The sequence below is a fragment of the Leopardus geoffroyi genome, chromosome B4, assembly GCF_018350155.1.
Source record: "Leopardus geoffroyi isolate Oge1 chromosome B4, O.geoffroyi_Oge1_pat1.0, whole genome shotgun sequence".
NCBI lineage: Eukaryota > Metazoa > Chordata > Mammalia > Carnivora > Felidae > Leopardus > Leopardus geoffroyi.
Genome location: NC_059341.1, coordinates 93,235,196 through 93,252,771, shown reverse-complemented (window position 1 = coordinate 93,252,771; position 17,576 = coordinate 93,235,196). Strand labels below are relative to the sequence as shown.

Sequence of the window (17,576 nt, the reverse complement as noted above, 5' to 3'; positions counted from 1 at the left end):
TCTCCATAGATTCACTAATGGCAGAGAGAGAGAGAGAGAGAGAGAGAGCAAGTTCTCTACTGCAGCTTCTTTTAAGGACTCTAATCCCATCCTGAAGACCTCACCTTCTTGACCTAATCTAAACCGGATTATCTCCCCAAAGCCTCATTTCCAAATACCATCACATTAGGGCTTAGAGCTTCAGCCTATGCATTTTGAGCATTTGAGAGAATTCAGTTTACAGCGCCATCCAAAGAGCAGATAGGGTACATTTCCAGGATTACCGCGCAACTTTCCATATGCTTTCCATACCAAACCGAAAGCAGTATGTGGTACATAGTAGCTGTTTAATAATACTGGTCGAGCAAATCGAAAAATGAGCAAATGTCTAGACCTATCCTTCCAATATAATGGCGTCGCATAGCAAGAATCAGCATGCATTTGTTTAGTAAATGGATATATTAGTGAATCAATACTTGGTACCCACATATTGTAGAATTGGAGACCAACCCTGAGCTGTAGTTTGTTAGCTGGATGGATCTCACTGCCTGCCGCCAAACCTCCTTCCTGCTCACTGTTTGTTCACTGCGTTCTTATTTCCACCGTAGAGCCTTTGGTGGTTACCTGTCCCTGCAAGAAAGACAAATAGGGTAAGGTTTGAATAAAGCACGGCTGGTTTCTAATCCCACAGCGACCATTTTATACCTGGGTAAAACTGGGCACATCACTGAATGTTCCTAACAATCTCAATCTCCTCGGGGATTCAAATACCTTCAAAGGAAAACAATTAGAATTAAATGGTTTTTTTTTTTTAAACAAAATTATATTTCATCAGCCTGACGCAGCATCTCAACACATGTCTATTCTCTCCTGAGAGTGGGCAATTTCCATTTTCTACAAATCCTGTTTCTTCTGTGAAAGTTTTCTCCCTAAAATCGTGTTCAGTCTTGGCGACATGGTTAACCCAGGCACTCTGCCCTCTCAAAGGGGCCCTGAGATCTGATCTACCTGCTCCTTCTTTTCACCGCCTCAGGCCTCCTAGGGGAAGGCATGTATCCCAAGTTTAGCCAATCACGTTCTCTTAGGACATTGCCGAAAAGAATGATACGAAGACAAAAGAAAATGTTTTTAAGTTCATTCATTCCAGCCGTGATACCTTTAACAGTCGTGTAATTTTTTCGTGGTCTTACCTCATTTTCCAGCCCGATTCTCTGGTCTTCCTATTGACTACATGAACTTAATCAAATATATGATTTGATTAAGTTAGCTGCAATTAGATTCTCTAGTTTGCAACCACAAAACGCTGGCTATAATTTTAAAAAATTATATTTTTACAACTTCTCTTAAAGGCACAAAAGTAGCCAAATAAAAAGAAATAGTTCTTGTTCATAGGCAGAAGGATTTGATAGTGTAATGATAACATTTTTTCTGTAAAAGCAACATGGTAGTAATGAAGCCACCAAAGGCTTGTTCCCAGCTGAAAAAAAAAGTTAACTCTACTAGATATTGAAAGGCATTGTTATACCCCAAATTATGAAAACTGCAGTACTGGACTATTTAATTAAGGATACATTGATAGCTATTTTGGGAAGAAAAAAAACCCCTTCATCTATCAAAATAAATTCTAGAGGGATCGAAGATTTAAATGCAAAAAGTAATCATAAAAATTTTATGAGAAAATAATATATTAATGTACTTACGCTCTTGGAGTGGGAAAAGCCTTTTCAAGTATGAATCAAAAATTGAAAGTCATAAGGGAAAAGGCTGATTAATTTGGCTAAATATATTTTAAAAATTCTCGGTAGAGCAGAAATACCAAACACATGACCCCCTCCACTGCACTGATTCCCAGTTTGCTCCTAGCCTCATAATATTACTTGTGACTTACCATTTAATCCCTGTAATCGTTTCTTTGTAACCCATAGTGAAGATTCCATATCAGTACTTAGTTATACAATATTGATCCAGATTCAGGAATCTGGTGATAGTCCCCTTGGACTGAAGCATGTGCATTATTGAAATATGTGTGAAATGATGAAGGTAGAGTTTTAAAATACATATTATCTGTCAAGTAAGCGCTTTACATTTATCGTCTCCCTTTAATCCTAACAAATAATTCAGCCCACAGTTCTAAATGACTAATACTATTACATCCATTTTACAGATGAAGAAATGGAGAGTTGAAGAAGCAGGGTGAAGACTTGAACTCAGGTCTATCTTTGAACCGAATGTGTGTTGTTAATAGCTTCATTGCACGGCTGTTGATGGAATGGAGATTGACACATCTCCATTTGGAAGACTTAGTAAGCATAAGACCAGATGCTCCCTATTGTTCTCCCCCTCTGAATAAAAAGCAAGCTTCACTACACACACAAACACCTGTTCATTCATTCAAAAACCTTTACTGAGTATCTACTATGTGCCAAGTGTAAGTTCTAGAGGTTAGTAATCTATCAGTGAATAAATCCAAGTGTCAAAGTGTCTGCTCTCAAGGGAGGAAACAGTACAAAGCAAACACATAAATGCTACATGGCAATAAATGCTAGGAAAGAAAAAGCAATTAAGGAGAATAGAGTGATAGAGAGAAGGCAGGATGATCTATTATGACGGATGGTCAGGAAAAGTGTCTCTATTAAGGGGACATTTGAGCAGATACTTGAGGCATTAGGGAGCCAGGCAGATATTTAAGAAGAGAGTAAGGAGCGCGAGAACTCCAAGTGCAAAGGCATGGGCACACTGTCATGCTCATGAGGACCGCCATCAAGAGCAGTGTGACCGGAGCGAGCGGTGGGCAATGAGGTCAGAGGTCTAGCGGGGGCTAGAACACCCGGGGAACATGTCCACCTGCCACGTTCACAAACAATACCCTTTAGTGCCAGTGTCTATGAGACAGCACTAGTCTGACTTTCAAGCAGAAAAAGCATTCTATACTCTCGTGTGCTCTTGGAAGAGAGCTGCACAATCTGATGGCAGGCTCAAATCACCTACTGTGTGGTACCCAACCAGAAAGGCACACTATGCCCTTAGAAAATGGGAAGCCAGGAGACATTTATGATTAATTTACATATCTGCTAGGTAATCTCTCCCATTATTGTTTTCATCAAGCAGAGTAGACTAAACAGTTGAAATGATCAATTAGCTTAATTGCAACTTGGAGCCGTGTTCCCTACCGTGAAATGAATTCTCTCCACTTTGACGAGGTTATGCATTTGAGATTTACAAGTGATAGCGCTAGTATGATTTTGGTTTACAATTACTCTGATTCTCCTCCTTGCGGGTTCTTGTTAAAAACTCAACATGTTTGGGGCGCCTGGGTGGTGCAGTCGGTTAAGCGTCCGACTTCAGCCAGGTCACGATCTCGCGGTCCGTGAGTTCGAGCCCCGCGTCAGGCTCTCGGCTGATGGCTCAGAGCCTGGAGCCTGTTTCTGATTCTGTGTCTCCCTCTCTCTCTGCCCCTCCCCCATTCATGCTCTGTCTCTCTCTGTCCCAAAAAAAATAAATAAACGTTGAAAAAAAAATTAAAAAAAAACTCAACATGTTTAACGTTCAGTCATTAGCACATATTGGGGGAAGCGAACTAGGGGAAGGAATTCTGTGGATTCTGTAAATAAATTTTTGTTTTTTAATTCTGTTCAGCTGTGGTCTGATGTCCTATGTAGACTTGTGATTAGGACCCAAGTCTGATCAAAATCAATGTCAAAAGATGAATTTCACGAGAAAAAGAGTGAGGGGTTAAGAAGGTAACCTTTAAAAGGGAAGATTGTTTAACTGCAATTGAGTTACTGTATTAAGAAATTACATTCCTAAGGATCAAGGAATGACAATTTTTTTTTTCTATCCAAGGCCATACAGTAAATATTTTAGGCTTTGTGGGCCATGTAGATCTCTTTCATGACTACTCAACTCAGTGTGGAAATAGTATGTAAATGGATAAGCCTGGCTTGTTCCAATAAAACTTTATTTATAAAAGCAGGTGGCAGGCAAGATTTCCCTCACAGGATGTAGCTTGCAGACTCCTGGTATGGAGCCTCTGGTTATTTATTTCTGCAAGTGCTCAGGAAAACAGGTAAGGAGATAGAAAAATAGCACAGCTTCTTTCTCTGTTCTCTTTGCTCACGAATCTCCAAACCAAATGTGATTTTCAAAAGCAACCCAATCAGGCAAAAACAAAAATAAATACCAAATAGAAATAATAGTGGGGCTCAGGGTACAGATTACCTCTGCAGTCCTAGGACAATGCTAAATATATCGATGCCTAACCACGGCAGGCAGGACTCTACTTTTGCAGTGGGTCATAGCAAGTGTCTTGTTAAGGAAGGTTTCCAGTCAGTCATATGCTCCCTCCTTCTTTTGTAGCATGTGAAATCTGACTAAGGTTTGGGGGCGTGGCTGTGACAATTGCATCAACCTCTATCACAGACTTTCCTTTCTGGGGCCGGAGAAACTTACTGGCTTTCCCTGGGCTCCGGCTATGGAGACCCTCCTGGCTGGCTCCCCCCCCCTGATGTGCCAGCCTCCCTCCGATATTCCTGGCCAGATCACCAGAAGGGTGCTCCTCGAGAAAGAGGCAAGACACAGAGGCAGGATTGCTTCCTGTACCCGCTCAACTCAACTATAAACCCTTAGAAGGGCAAGGTCATACGACATATTTCTTTCTTGTACCCTTCAAGAGGCTAACATAGACCTGTCTGCAGAGAGGGTGCTCGAGAAACTCTGGTTGGAAGGAGGTGCCCCCAACCCTGTTGCTATTTATCTATTGATCGTTCAGGGCCTTTTCAGGTCCTAATACTCAGCAGCCCTCACTGACCTTTCCCCCTACCTCCTTGCACACCACTTCCCATGCCAGACAGGAACTAAGCCCGAAGGTGAGATGCCTTACTTGTTGGAGAGCCTCAGAATTTTGTTTTCATGGCCCATAAGCAGATAAATTTCGTGATTCTGTAACATTAAATCACATGCGTCCTCATTAACCAACAATGGTGGTGGAAAACCTAAACACGGAAATAGGCTGGTGGGACCTGTGAAAGGCACACGTTCCCCCTCCCCAACAGCCTTTTTTCTTCTTTTCAGATTACAGTGACAGATTGTTCTCAGGACAAGGCATAGGTTACCCCGTGTGCCGGACGCTCTGTTGTCACCTCAGCGTTGCCACCCCTCTAAGTCTGGTTACCACGTTTCACAAATTCCCTTCTCTACACGGCCCAGCTTAGAGCTTGCCCACGAGAGGAACTTGCAGACATTTGGAAAGTGGAAGTGAAGCACAGCCGTTCCTATTCTCCAGAAGCGGCTGTAGGCTGATGTGGAGGCAGAGAGGAGATTCCCAGGGGCTTCCAGAGAGTTCTCCAGAATCATCTGCTTTGCCGCAGCAGACTGAGACTGTTGACGCTCCTCTAGGATTTCTAAGAATTCCAGCAGCTTCCAGGCAACCACCTGCGTAGGTACTCCTGCCTGAGATCAACAGCGTCAACAACCTTGACCTCTAGTGGCACCTTTGCTGATTTCTGCACCCTCATATTTCCCACAAAACCCCATGTTAAACCCTTTATCCAGACTGAGCCCTGTTTTACCACAGGTAAAGAAGGATAGGGTAGTATACAGTTAACAGCACCTTAGCATTTACTTTCCTTTCAGAAAAGCATGGGTGTTAAGGAGAGCATCCACTGACGAGCCAAGTGCTCTATTCCATTCAATCTAGGATGTTTTTGATTATAAAACATACAGGCGCCATTAAGAAAGAAAAATGCCCCCGGAGCACCTGAGTGGCTCAGTCGGTTGGGCCTCTGACTTCAGCTCAGGTCATGATCTCGCTGTTTATGAGTTCAAGCCCCAAGGCAGGCTCTGTGTTGACAGCTCAGCTCTGAGTCTCCCTCTCTCTGCCCCTCCCCCGCTCACGCTCTGTCCCCCTCTCTCTCAAAAATAAATACGCATTAAAAAAAAAAAATTTTTTTTTTTTAAAGAAAAAGAAAAATGCCCCCTCCATGGAGGTCAAGAGGAAGCCCCTCCATAAAGCTGGGAGACCAGTTATATCTCCAGTGCAAGCATAAATGAGACATCTCGTTTAGGAAAGGAGGGGGAGACATTGCCGACGGGGCAGCAAGAAAATCGCCCCGGTTAGAATTGGAACTCCAAACTCCTCATGCGGCTTTGCAGTCTGAATTTATACTGCCAAGGTAGCCCCCAAATGCTGAGGCAGAGAAGGTACAGGTTTGGGGTCAGTGATGCCCTCAATAATCCGCCCCAGCAAAGGCAAGCCCTCCCTGACCTCACTTTCAGTCCAGGTGCAGCGATTGTGGGCCTGCACCGACAACCGCAAGATGCACTCTGTTCTCAGACTCGGAGCACGGAGGTAAAAACCACGGTGGGGGGGGCGCCTGGGTGGCGCAGTCGGTTAAGCGTCCGACTTCAGCCAGGTTACGATCTCGCGGTCCGTGAGTTCGAGCCCCGCGTCGGGCTCTGGGCTGATGGCTCAGAGCCTGGAGCCTGTTTCCGATTCTGTGTCTCCCTCTCTCTCTGCCCCTCCCCCGTTCATGCTCTGTCTCTCTCTGTCCCAAAAATAAATAAACGTTGAAAAAAAAAAAAAAAAACAAACACGGTGGGTCTTAGAATTATGAAACGTGTTGGCAGACGACGCCATACTAGCTGTGTTCTGTGAGTTTCCCACTCAGAAGGTTGAGAGCATCGCCTTTGGATTGTGACGCAGAGTCAGGCAGTTAATCTGCATAGAGCCCAGACTCTGCTGAGTACGAGACCCCCACCTGGCCCCATCCCAGTCTCCGGACGTGCTGGCACGGGCTTCACACGCCATGCACGCACTCTCCACACTCTGTTCCAGCTTCTTGCAGCCACTTCCAGCTCTCAAGGCTCACTTCTGAGCACATTTCTGAGCTTTAATACTCATCATCCGTCTGCTCTCCGCTCTCTCCTGTCCTTTGTGGGTTGGCTCACTCAGGAGGAGAGCATTGCCTCCTTAGGGAAGCTTTCTCTGAGCATGTCTGGTTTACGTGTGCCTTCTCTCGGCTTCCATAGCTCTCATGTTCAGGAAGAGCCAACCAGGGTGCTTTACGCTTTGCTAAGAGTTAAGCTTAATAAAACACAAAGTGCCTACCCCAATGGCCGGCACACTCTAGATGCTCTATAGATGCAATTTCTCTTCTCCCTTTCTTTTTTTTTTTTTTTTTTAACGTTTATTTATTTTTGAGACAGGGAGAGGCAGAGCATGAACGGGGGAGGGTCAGAGAGAGAGAGAGACACAGAATCCGAAACAGGCTCCAGGCTCTGAGCTGTCAGCACAGAGCCCGACGCGGGGCTCGAACTCACGGACCGCGAGATCATGACCTGAGCCGAAGTCGGATGCTTAACTGACTGAGCCACCCACGCACCCCTCTTCTCCCTTTCTTAAGGGCCTTGAATGTCCAGTTCAGCAAGATGCGTTCCCTACAGCATGCTGGCCGCAGTTGAGGCGACAAGGGTGAATAAAACAGGCCCTGCCCACGAGATGACAATACGATGAAAGAAAAGCAAAGAAAAGTAGCTTTTTAATTCACACGAGACAGTATTACAGTGACTCACGGGATGGCCTGCGTCAGGCTGCTTGTGTGGCTCAGGAAAAGGAGCAAAGAGTGAGGATCTGACGAGCATCTCAGAGACCCAGTTATCACTAGTCTGGTAGTGAAGAAGGTAGAGATTCGTGAGCAAAGACGTGGGTGCATGAGATGACAACTGTAAGAAGCGATGTGATCAGTGTTTCAATTTACACAGCTTTGTATCCCAGAGTTCACGGGACCGGGCACATGGTGGGAAGGAACGAAGCAGTGAAGGAAGGAAGGAGAGAGAAGGAGAGAGCAGGAGAGAGGAGAGGAGTCTGTCCTGCATTTAACAGTCCAGCTGGTTATGGGCAAATGGAGCCCATATTTATTTATTTATCTATCACTAACCAATAAAGCATCTAAGTCAAGAAGGGAGGGAGAGGGAAAGAGGGGGCAGGAGGGAAAAAGAAAGGAAGGAAGAAAAGGAGGAAGGAACTCCGTGGGGAGGATTTTTTTTAATTTGTTTTCGTCCTTCTTGTCTCACACTCTTGACCTTCCTCCCAGCTTTTATGAACTTAAGATTCCAAGGTGCCCATCCAAACTAGGGAGATGGCCCTTTCCCCCCCACGCGAAAGCAGCAAGGACCTCTGTGCGGTTAAATGTTGGTAAGTATTTAACAACCGGCTCTCCGGGAGGAAAACAAAAGCCCTGATTCACAGCACGTGCCAATTTCAGTAGCACAAGCCCTTATCACGGCCGATTTCAGGCTACCACATGACACAACTGGTCCCAGAACTGGGAAGAGACAGCGCAGTGGGCTCTCAGGAGCTGGTACAAACCGGCCCCAGCACGGCAGTCTGCGTGGGAGTTCCAGAAACGCAGAAGGCCGGCAGGGACGAGAACCGGTAGCTAGAGCACCGGGAACAGCAAGCCGTAGGGTCCTAACTTCTGGAGGCCCCAGGCCAGTTTTTCCGCAAGGGGCCACCCCTCCGAGCACCCTGGGAGGTCACGTGGTTCAAGGCCCCAGCCCTGCAGGAGGTGGTTCAGGCAGAAGATGCAGTAAAAGTCTGATGAGAATGCTGCTGCATTTCCGCTGCACTTGGGGTGAAATCCGAAGTCCAAAGCTGCACCCCCTCCCAACGCCCTAGAAAGCCAAGAGGCAGCTGCGGTCCTCCAGCTCTGGCCAGAGTTATGCCCCGAGCTGAACACACAGGAGCCCCCCTTGAACATGTGCTGAAGGAATTAAGGTGCTCTGCTGTGCGCCTGGCAGGTGGTCAAGTCTCCTCGAGGGGAGGAGGAAACGGAGAGGGAGGGTGAGCACAGTCATAGTATCCGAAATACCTGTAAGCTTCCAGGAGCGACAGGAACATTTATACAGCACGAGGGCATCCATGGGAATGAGGGAAGGGTAGTGGACAGAGGCAAGTTTAGACTCATTGTTAGAAATGGCTAAAAAATGCAGGTTCTTGAATTGCCCTCTCTTCCTCCTTTTTCTTATCAGCTGGGAGAAAATGGTGAGTGGGCACAGAGGTAGTGGGAGTAAAACAAAGAAACTCTTTGTAGCAAAACAAACAAGAGGCTGTGGCTCATGGGCATAAAACTGCAATCTCTCTCCTCCCCCAGGCAAATGTGGGGCTCCCTCACCCCGTCCGACACCCTGCTGCTAATTCTCTCCTGGATGTGATCAGAGAGTTCAGGCAGATTATAAAAATGCTGAGAGATGTGTCCGCACAAAGGCTTGTACGTGGATGTTTATAGCAGCGTTACTTAAAATAGCCAGAAGGTGGAAACAACCCAAATACCCATCAACGGATTAATGGATAAACAAAATATGGTATATCCAGACAATGGAATGTTACCAGGCTATAAAAAGAAATGAAGGACTAATATATGCTACCATATGGATGAATCTTGAAGGCATTATGCTAAGTGAAGGAAGCCAGCCGCAAAGGACCACGTGTGACCATATGATTCCGTTCCTTGGAAATGTCCAGAGGAGAATATCTATGAGATAGAAATTAAATTGACAGTTGCCTAGGGCCGAGGACGGGGTCCGGGGGATGGAAGGTGGTTGCCAGAGGATATCGGATTGCTTTGGGGGGGACAACGGAAATGTTCTAAAATTGACTGTGTTGATGGTTGTACCTATCCGTGAATATACTAAACACCATTCAACTGTACAATTTAAATGGGTGAATTTTATGTTAGATAAAGTGTATCTTAATAAAGCTGTTTTGAAGAAGCTGATGGAAGCTGACGTATGATGTGTGACGTCTGACCTGTCCTTGCCTCAACCCCTCCTCCTTATTACCCCAGTCACAGCGTGGCATCATTCAGCCGGACTGCTGAATTATGGGTGTAGGACCTCTCGGACTACTGAAGCAAAACTCGTCAGACAATAAAAACAAATGAGACAGAACACATCTGAGGGGAGAGATTAAAAGTAAACAGAGGCGTGCAGCCACAGTCTCTCCAGCTATCCAGTCCAGACACCCAGGAGTTATCCTTGGCACTTCCTTGGCCGTCATTCTCCGTATTGGGTCCATCATCAAGTCTGTGGATGGTGCTGCCCCAATACTTCGAACCTCTCCCCTTTCCCCCGTCTCTACTGCTAACCCCTAGGCCAAGCTATCACTTAAACACACCAATAGCCTCCTAACCATCTCCCTACTTTCACTCGTGCCCTCTCTGGCTTATTCTCCATGCCATAGAGCAAACTTTCTGAAACCCAAATGTTACTGAGTCACAATCCCCAATAACTTCCTATGGCTCTTAGGAAAAAGAGAAAAATCCTGAAGCTTGCCTACAAAGTTCTGTGTCATCTAGCCCCTACCTTAGCCTGCTAGCCACAGCTTGTAAGAGCCTTCCCCTGGCGTTCACTGCTCCAGACGCACTGGCTTTCCTTTATACTTCTTCAGAGGAACAAGGCTTCCTTATTCCACAGGGCCTTTGCACATGCTGTTCTCGCAAGCAGAAAGGCCAAATCCCTAACCATTCACTTGGATCCTTTTTGTCCTTCAAGTTGTAGCTCAAATATCACTCCAATGGCTTCCCCTAACCACATTACCGAAAGTGGCTGTGCCCCATCCCCTACACTCTGTCACACAATCTGGTCGTTCCCTTCATAACATGAGCACAGTCTGTAATGGATTGATTATTTATTAATTCTCTACTGGAATGAAAGTCTCCTCATCTTGTCCCAGACTTCCTAGTCCTAGTCTCTCCCACACGCCCACTGCCAGCCCCATACAGGGAACAAATTCTCAGCATAAATTTAGGAAATGTGACATTCATGTTTATTCTCTTCACATGTTCTGCTTCACCTCTGCAATTCCCCAGGGCCCTCTATCTTCTCGCTGCTCTGGGGCCTCAAGGCATATCCCCTCACCTGGCCTGGCCTATCCAGACAGTCTCAGTAAAAAATGGCCTTCCTCCTTCCTTCTGCCCCTTCCCCATCCATGTTGCTGCTGACCTCAACTGAAGCATAAGAAATCCATATCGAACCTAATTAATTTACATGATAGTGAGAATGTGGCTAGCCCCTTAAATAGGTGTAGGAATGATGTTTCTAGAAGAGTACCAGCAAGAGAACCCCTTCAGCAGAGTAGCACATGAGGCTATGACCAAGGGGCTAACTACCCCCCCCCCACCCCGTCCCCCCAAGACAATTGTCCTCAGCTGCTCTGGCATTTTATCACCCGTCTCCTTCCTTTACTCCTGCAATTTCCAGGGCATCAGCAACTCCCAGATGAGGGCAGGGGATGGGACAGACACGACCTCAACTGTTTGTACACAGGGCCATTTTCAAGCCTAGGTTTTGCATTTGGGGATGGCCTACATTACAGTGCTGATAAATATATTCGAATTGAATTCTTCCTGAGCTCCATGCCCCAGACTTACCCAGGTTGTTATATTGTCTCACATCAGATGTTTTATCGTAGCACTGAAACAGGAAACCACTGTAAGAAAGCAGCTCCACACCTAAATTAGTCTAGATCAAAGGACTCCAGATTCTGAGTGCTTATTGGCCTCTGTGTCAGGTCACAAGTTCAGGCTAGGTCCTTCACACTTGTGGGTCCAATGAACAGAGCTCCCCAAGGTTTCCTCATTCAAGACCCATTTGGGGGGGCGCCTGGGTGGCTCAGTCAGTTGAGTGTCTGAGTCTTGATTTTGGCTCAGGTCATGATCTCACAGTTCGTGGGTTCGAGCCCCTCATCGGGCTCTGTGCTGACAGTGCGGAGTCTGCTTGGGATTCTTTCTCTTCCTCTCTTTTTGTCCCTCCCTGCTTCCTCTTGAAAATAAATTAATTAATTAATTTAAAAAAAAAAACACATTCGGGACACTTGTTACAAATGCATCTTCTCACGCTCCTGGCTTGCTGAATTAGAAGCTTTATGGGAAGGACCACCTGGTCTAAAGATTATGGGAAATCTTCAGGAGAGGTGGTGACTCCTAGAGCAGTCGTGGTTTTGTCCTTGGTAGTTCCGTCCCCGGGAAACCCTCACGGTAGTCCCACCGTTGGAATCTCTGACCTAGAAGGATGGGGCCCAAGAAAGTGAATTCCTAACAAGGTCCCACGCCATGCTGGAGCTGCTTCTCTGCGCACCACCCTTCAAGGATCGCTACTTTTGGGGCGCCTGGGTGGCGCAGTCGGTTAAGCGTCCGACTTCAGCCAGGTCACGATCTCGCGGTCCGTGAGTTCGAGCCCCGCGTCGGGCTCTGGGCTGATGGCTCAGAGCCTGGAGCCTGTTTCCCATTCTGTGTCTCCCTCTCTCTCTGCCCCTCCCCCGTTCATGCTCTGTCTCTCTCTGTCCCAAAAATAAATAAACGTTGAAAAAAAAATTTTTTTTAAAAAAGGATCGCCACTTTTGAGCAAAAGTCTTTGAAAGGATCATCAGTGTTTGCTGTCCCCCACCCCTCCCTGGCCATTCTCTCCTGAACGCACTCCATTTGGGATTTACTCCCTTTCTTTCCCCTGGAACTACTCCCGTCAGGATCATCCAGGACCCGCTCTTTGCTAAGTCCGGGCTCTCTTCATTTTACTTGGCCTCCCTGACACGCCTCATCCGTGAAATGTTTCCTCACCAGACCCCCAAGACACCCCCTCTCTCACTCTCCTGGTTTCCCTTTTATGGCACTGACAACTCCTTGGCAGTCTTCTGGGCTCGGGGACCTCTTTACTTTATTCTCTTTCCTCACTGCCTACAAAATCCACATGGTAATGGCTCTCAAATATACTCCACCTCAAGCCTGGCTCTCTCTCTGGAACTGTATGCGAACCGTATATATTTCATATATCTGACCGCCTTGTCAACAATTCCACTCACACGTCCATTGAGTAGGCATCTCAGACTCAGTTACAGAATTAAACTCTCATGCCCCTTGCCTCCACCGTCCTGCTCCACGCCCCATCTCAGCAAAGGGCACCCTCATGCTTTTCATTGCTTAGGCCCAAATTGTTTGCGTCATCCTTGACTCCTCTCTTTTTATTTTTTAAGAAAAGTTTTTTAATGTTTATGTGTGAGAGAGACACAGCGTGTGAGCGGGGGAGGGGCAGAGAGAGAGGGAGACACAGAATCCGAAGCAGGCTCTGAGCTGTCAGCACAGAGACCAAGGCAGGGCTCGAACTCTCGAACCACAAGATGGTGACCTGAGCCGAAGTCGGACCCCTCACCAGCTGAGCCACCCAGGCACCCTCCTCTCTTTTTATCACAACTCATACCCCCTCCATGAATAATACTGTGGGATTTCAAGGCTCACCCTCACTGCCACCACCCTGGCCCAAATGACTCTTGTCTCCTTCCCGGATTCTTGCAACCACGTCCTAACTGGCCCCCTGGCTTCTATTCTTACCCTGCTTTGGTCTGCCCTCCATGCGGCAATCAGAGCAATCCTGTGACAAGAAGGACTCAAAAAAAAAAAAAAAAAAGTCTCGAGAGTGACCAGCAAAAGCCTGACCAGTCTGTGCAACTGCCTTGTCCCACATCATCGTTTGCGCACTCCAGCCACTCATGCCAATGCAGCTCTACTGGGCTCGCTCAGATATGCAGGACACCTCAGAGTCTTAGCGTTTGCTCTTCCCCTGCCTGGAATACTCTTCCATTACACGCCTGCACAGCTCACCACTCTTCCCTTCCATCCCTTCTCAAGTGTCATCTTCTCCGGGACGCCTTCCCTGACCAGGCTGTTTACAAGTGTTTAAGAACCCCAGCTCTCATTCCCTGTCCTCTCTCATGTTCGTCGTCAGATGCGTTCCCTTAATTGTCTTATGTTATTTACTGTTTATTTACCTCCACTGGATTGTAGGTCGATAAAGGCACAGATTTTGTGCGTTTTGCTTATTGATGTATCTCTCGGCGCATAACCGGTATTGAAAAACGTTTGTTGAATGCATGAATGAGTTCTGATTTTGATACTAGTTGCTATGCATAAGTTACCTCATTTATCTCCATTTCCCAGCTAAAGAAACTGAGGTCAACACGGTTATAGTAACCACATTTGTCTAAGGTCGGTACAGCCTCCAGGGTGAGCCCTTATTTGCCCGTGGTCTTGAAGGGGGCCCATAACTTTCTGACTGACTCTCACCGGACACTGGAATTTGTCCCCAAATGACGGGTCATTCTCGGTAACAAGGACAGCTGGGATTCAGGTCTGTTTGGCTCTAAAGCCCTGATTTTTCCACAATGCTACCAAACCCCTACTACAGATTCCGTGGTATGCTAGTAAATGTGTTTATGTCATTCAAAGCATTCTTTTTTTTTTAACTTTTTATTTAGATTCCAGTAAGTAAGCATGCATAGTGTAAGGCGTACAATTTAGTGATTCAGCCCTTCCATACATCACCCCGTGCTCACCACAAGTGCCCTCCTTAATCCCCAACACCTATTTCGCCGCACCCCCCGACCCACCTCCCCTCTGGTAACCCTCAGTTTGTGCTCTGTAGCTGAGAGTCTGTTTCTTGGTTTGCCTCTCTCTCTCTCTCTCTCTCTCTCTCTTTTGCTCCCTATGCTCATTTGTAATGGAAAGCGGTCATAATCGACTGCACGTTGAGTAACAGTTCACCCTGTCCGGTTCCCAATCCCCATGCGCAGTGCTTTCTAGATTTCCTAACCGCAGATTGTCCCTTCCCACTCAGAGTCTTGCTGGGCCACTTCTAGCTTCTGAGCCCGAAGCGGGGTTGGACTGGAGACAGGGCCTGCTTCGTCAGCCAGTGCAGAAATGAGTGCACAAAAAAGCAACCTCCGGGGCGCCTGGGTGGCGCAGTCGGTTAAGCGTCCGACTTCAGCCAGGTCACGATCTCGCGGTCCGTGAGTTCGAGCCCCGCGTCGGGCTCTGGGCTGATGGCTCAGAGCCTGGAGCCTGTTTCCGATTCTGGGTCTCCCTCTCTCTCTGCCCCTCCCCCGTTCATGCTCTGTCTCTCTCTGTCCCAAAAATAAATAAACGTTGAAAAAAAAAAAAAAAAAAAAAAAGGCAACCTCCAACTTCCTTCTCTAAACGTCCCCTGGTCCTCTTGCTTTCTCACCGCTTCTTTAATGTCTCAATAGCCGCCATGTCAGCATTAGGATCTTCATAAAACAAAAGGAAAGCCTCACTCTTAGAAGAAAAACAAAACAAGACAAAAGTTTTCCATGGAAGTTGGCTCTCTCCCCCATTTGCCCCCACTTATGGGGTCTTTTCAGTCTCTGCAGAAATAGTGTCTTTTCCACTGTCAACCAAGAACCCTCGGCTGTAAGACTTAGAATTATTTCCCTTAGATGAGCACTGGGTGTTGTATGGAAACCAATTTGACAATAAATTTCATATATTGAAAAAAAAAAAAAAAAAGAATTATTTCCCCTACAATTCCTTTACTTTTCCCAAACTGCCATGCAAAATCTCTACCTCTTTGTGGTCCCTTTTTCTCTCTTGCTTATGACTCTCCTGTCTCTTTTTAAGTGAGTATTCTTAACACAAGTACTTCTAATTCCATGAAAAGTCAATTAAAAGTCTCAAAAATGCCTGAAAATACAGAGAGCATTTAACTTGTCTTGGGAGACCTGCTGGAGGAAATATTGTTGTCCTTGTCGCTGAGAATTTCAGTCACTCGGAGACAAATTACATCTATTGCCTAAGGAATGAATCAGAAGATGTTGGCGACACCCTCTTAGATATGGACAAACAAGGAATATTCCCTTGGGGAAGGGTGCGCCCAGGCAATGTTCAGAGACGCAAAGGTCAAGATCCAGATAATCCCCATGACCATGGTCAGCCCTGCTGCTGTCCCACCAATGATCAGAGCCGGGGCTACTTGGAGCCGTTTTCTGAGGAGGCCCTATCTCCCTTACCCCCTAGGACTTCTGTGCCTGGGGAAGCACTGCATGAAAATAGGGAAAATAAATGCAAAAAGAGCAGGGTCTCTGCTCAGAGAGCAGCGCTAGGGCTCTCTTAGAAGCCTTCCAATCATGACTCGAAGCATGGTGGAATTTTTTAATTCGCCCCCTTGTCTGCCAACATGATCAAAAGTACCCAAGTAAGAAAGCACCAGGAGCTAGGCAGTCTTCCCAGCAGAGGCTGCATTACAGCTGAGCATTGTATTCAAGGGGCCTGTCCCAGGCAGAGAAGGTACAGGAACCAATTAAGATCTGTGGAGGCCCTCGGTGTTGAGAAGGATACAAAGAGGTAATTTTTAAATAAAAAATGCTAAGCCGTAAAATAAATATAAAAGAGTCCTTTTTTTTGCCCACTCTGATATCAAATAATTTTTTTTAATTTTTTTTAACATTTATTTATTTTTGAGACAGAGACAGAGCATGAACAGGGAGGGTCAGAGAGAGAGGGAGACACAGAATCTGAAACAGGCTCCAGGCTCTGAGCGGTCAGCACAGAGCCCGACGCGGGGCTCAAACCCACGGACCGCGAGATCATGACCTGAGCCGAAGTCGGCCGCTTAGCCGACTGAGCCACCCAGGAGCCCCTGATATCAAATAATTTGAAAAGAAAAGATACTGTTCCTCTGACTTACTGGCGCCCTACACACACACACACACACACACGCACACACACACACATTCTGTTTTCGAAGTAACATGGCCATGCCAGGCAGAGGTTTTCCTCATAGGAACTTGCCTGAAAGTAGAAGACGTTTATCCAGATTCATCCATCCCTTATTAAGTGCCAGCTATCTGCCAGATGCCACACTCAGCAAATTTGCACATCGCCTTTGCTGATCCTAGCAATACAGTTTTATGGTGATTTGGGGACCAATTCCATCCATTCCACGCAAGTGAGAGCAAATCAAAGGGTTTGGTAACTCCTGCCTAAACGGCGGACCATGTTTTACAAACAAGAAAACTAAGCGTGTTGGTGAATCCACCAAGTAGCAGAGGCCAAACCAGGCGAGACACGCAAGTGATTTATTAAGGGAAAAAACAGGAGCAGGCAGGCAGAGCCTTCAGACCTGGCTCCTGTGAAGCAGAGAGAGAAAAGAAAGGGGGTCAAGTAGGAAGAGTCTAGGCCTGTAGCACACATACATGAAGAGCACAGCCAGGCTTAGGAGGGTCCTCAAGCCAAGGAGGGTGCCCACTGGAGGAGTCACAGATGTGTCCCGAATGGGGCTGCCTTGATGCGTTACTGTGCTAGGTCACAGGCTGGGAAGAGACCCCCTGGCTGGGGGTAGATCCAGTGACTGGGGAGTGGGCTGGAAACAGGGCATCTGTCAATTATGTCCCTGAAGCAAGACATCTGAATGGTGTATTTCCTTAGTCACCACACTGAGGCATTAGAGAATGAGAGTCAGTTTTCCTGTGTCACCTTGCTTGTTTGGGGGTGAAACTGAGATTCAAATCCCAGCTTTTTGGGTCCGTGTTCCGTATTTTTCTCACTCTACCAAGCAGATCCCTTAATTCGAGATGGTGTGGAATTATGGAATTTTAGGTTATTTGCATTTATGTGTGAAATTTAAAAAAATTTTTTTAAAAGTCTCCTTTCAACGTGTGGCAGTCAGCTGGCTTACGAGTTGGGGAGTTTTGCCAACTATCAGGCTGTCCTGTGTAGGATTCTATCCAGGTTTGTGGGTATAAGCCCGAGCCAAGA

The 17,576-nt window shown here is 46.6% G+C and overlaps 1 long non-coding RNA gene across 1 annotated transcript in view; it reads right to left on the bottom strand.

The window, feature by feature from the left end:
• Window positions 1-313: 313 nt before the first annotated feature.
• Window positions 314-17,576, bottom strand: part of LOC123590876 — a 56,320-nt gene continuing 39,057 nt past the window's right edge. The window contains exon 3 of the long non-coding RNA XR_006709011.1: window positions 314-609. This is a non-coding gene — a long non-coding RNA (uncharacterized LOC123590876). The remainder of the gene's footprint in view (window positions 610-17,576) is intronic.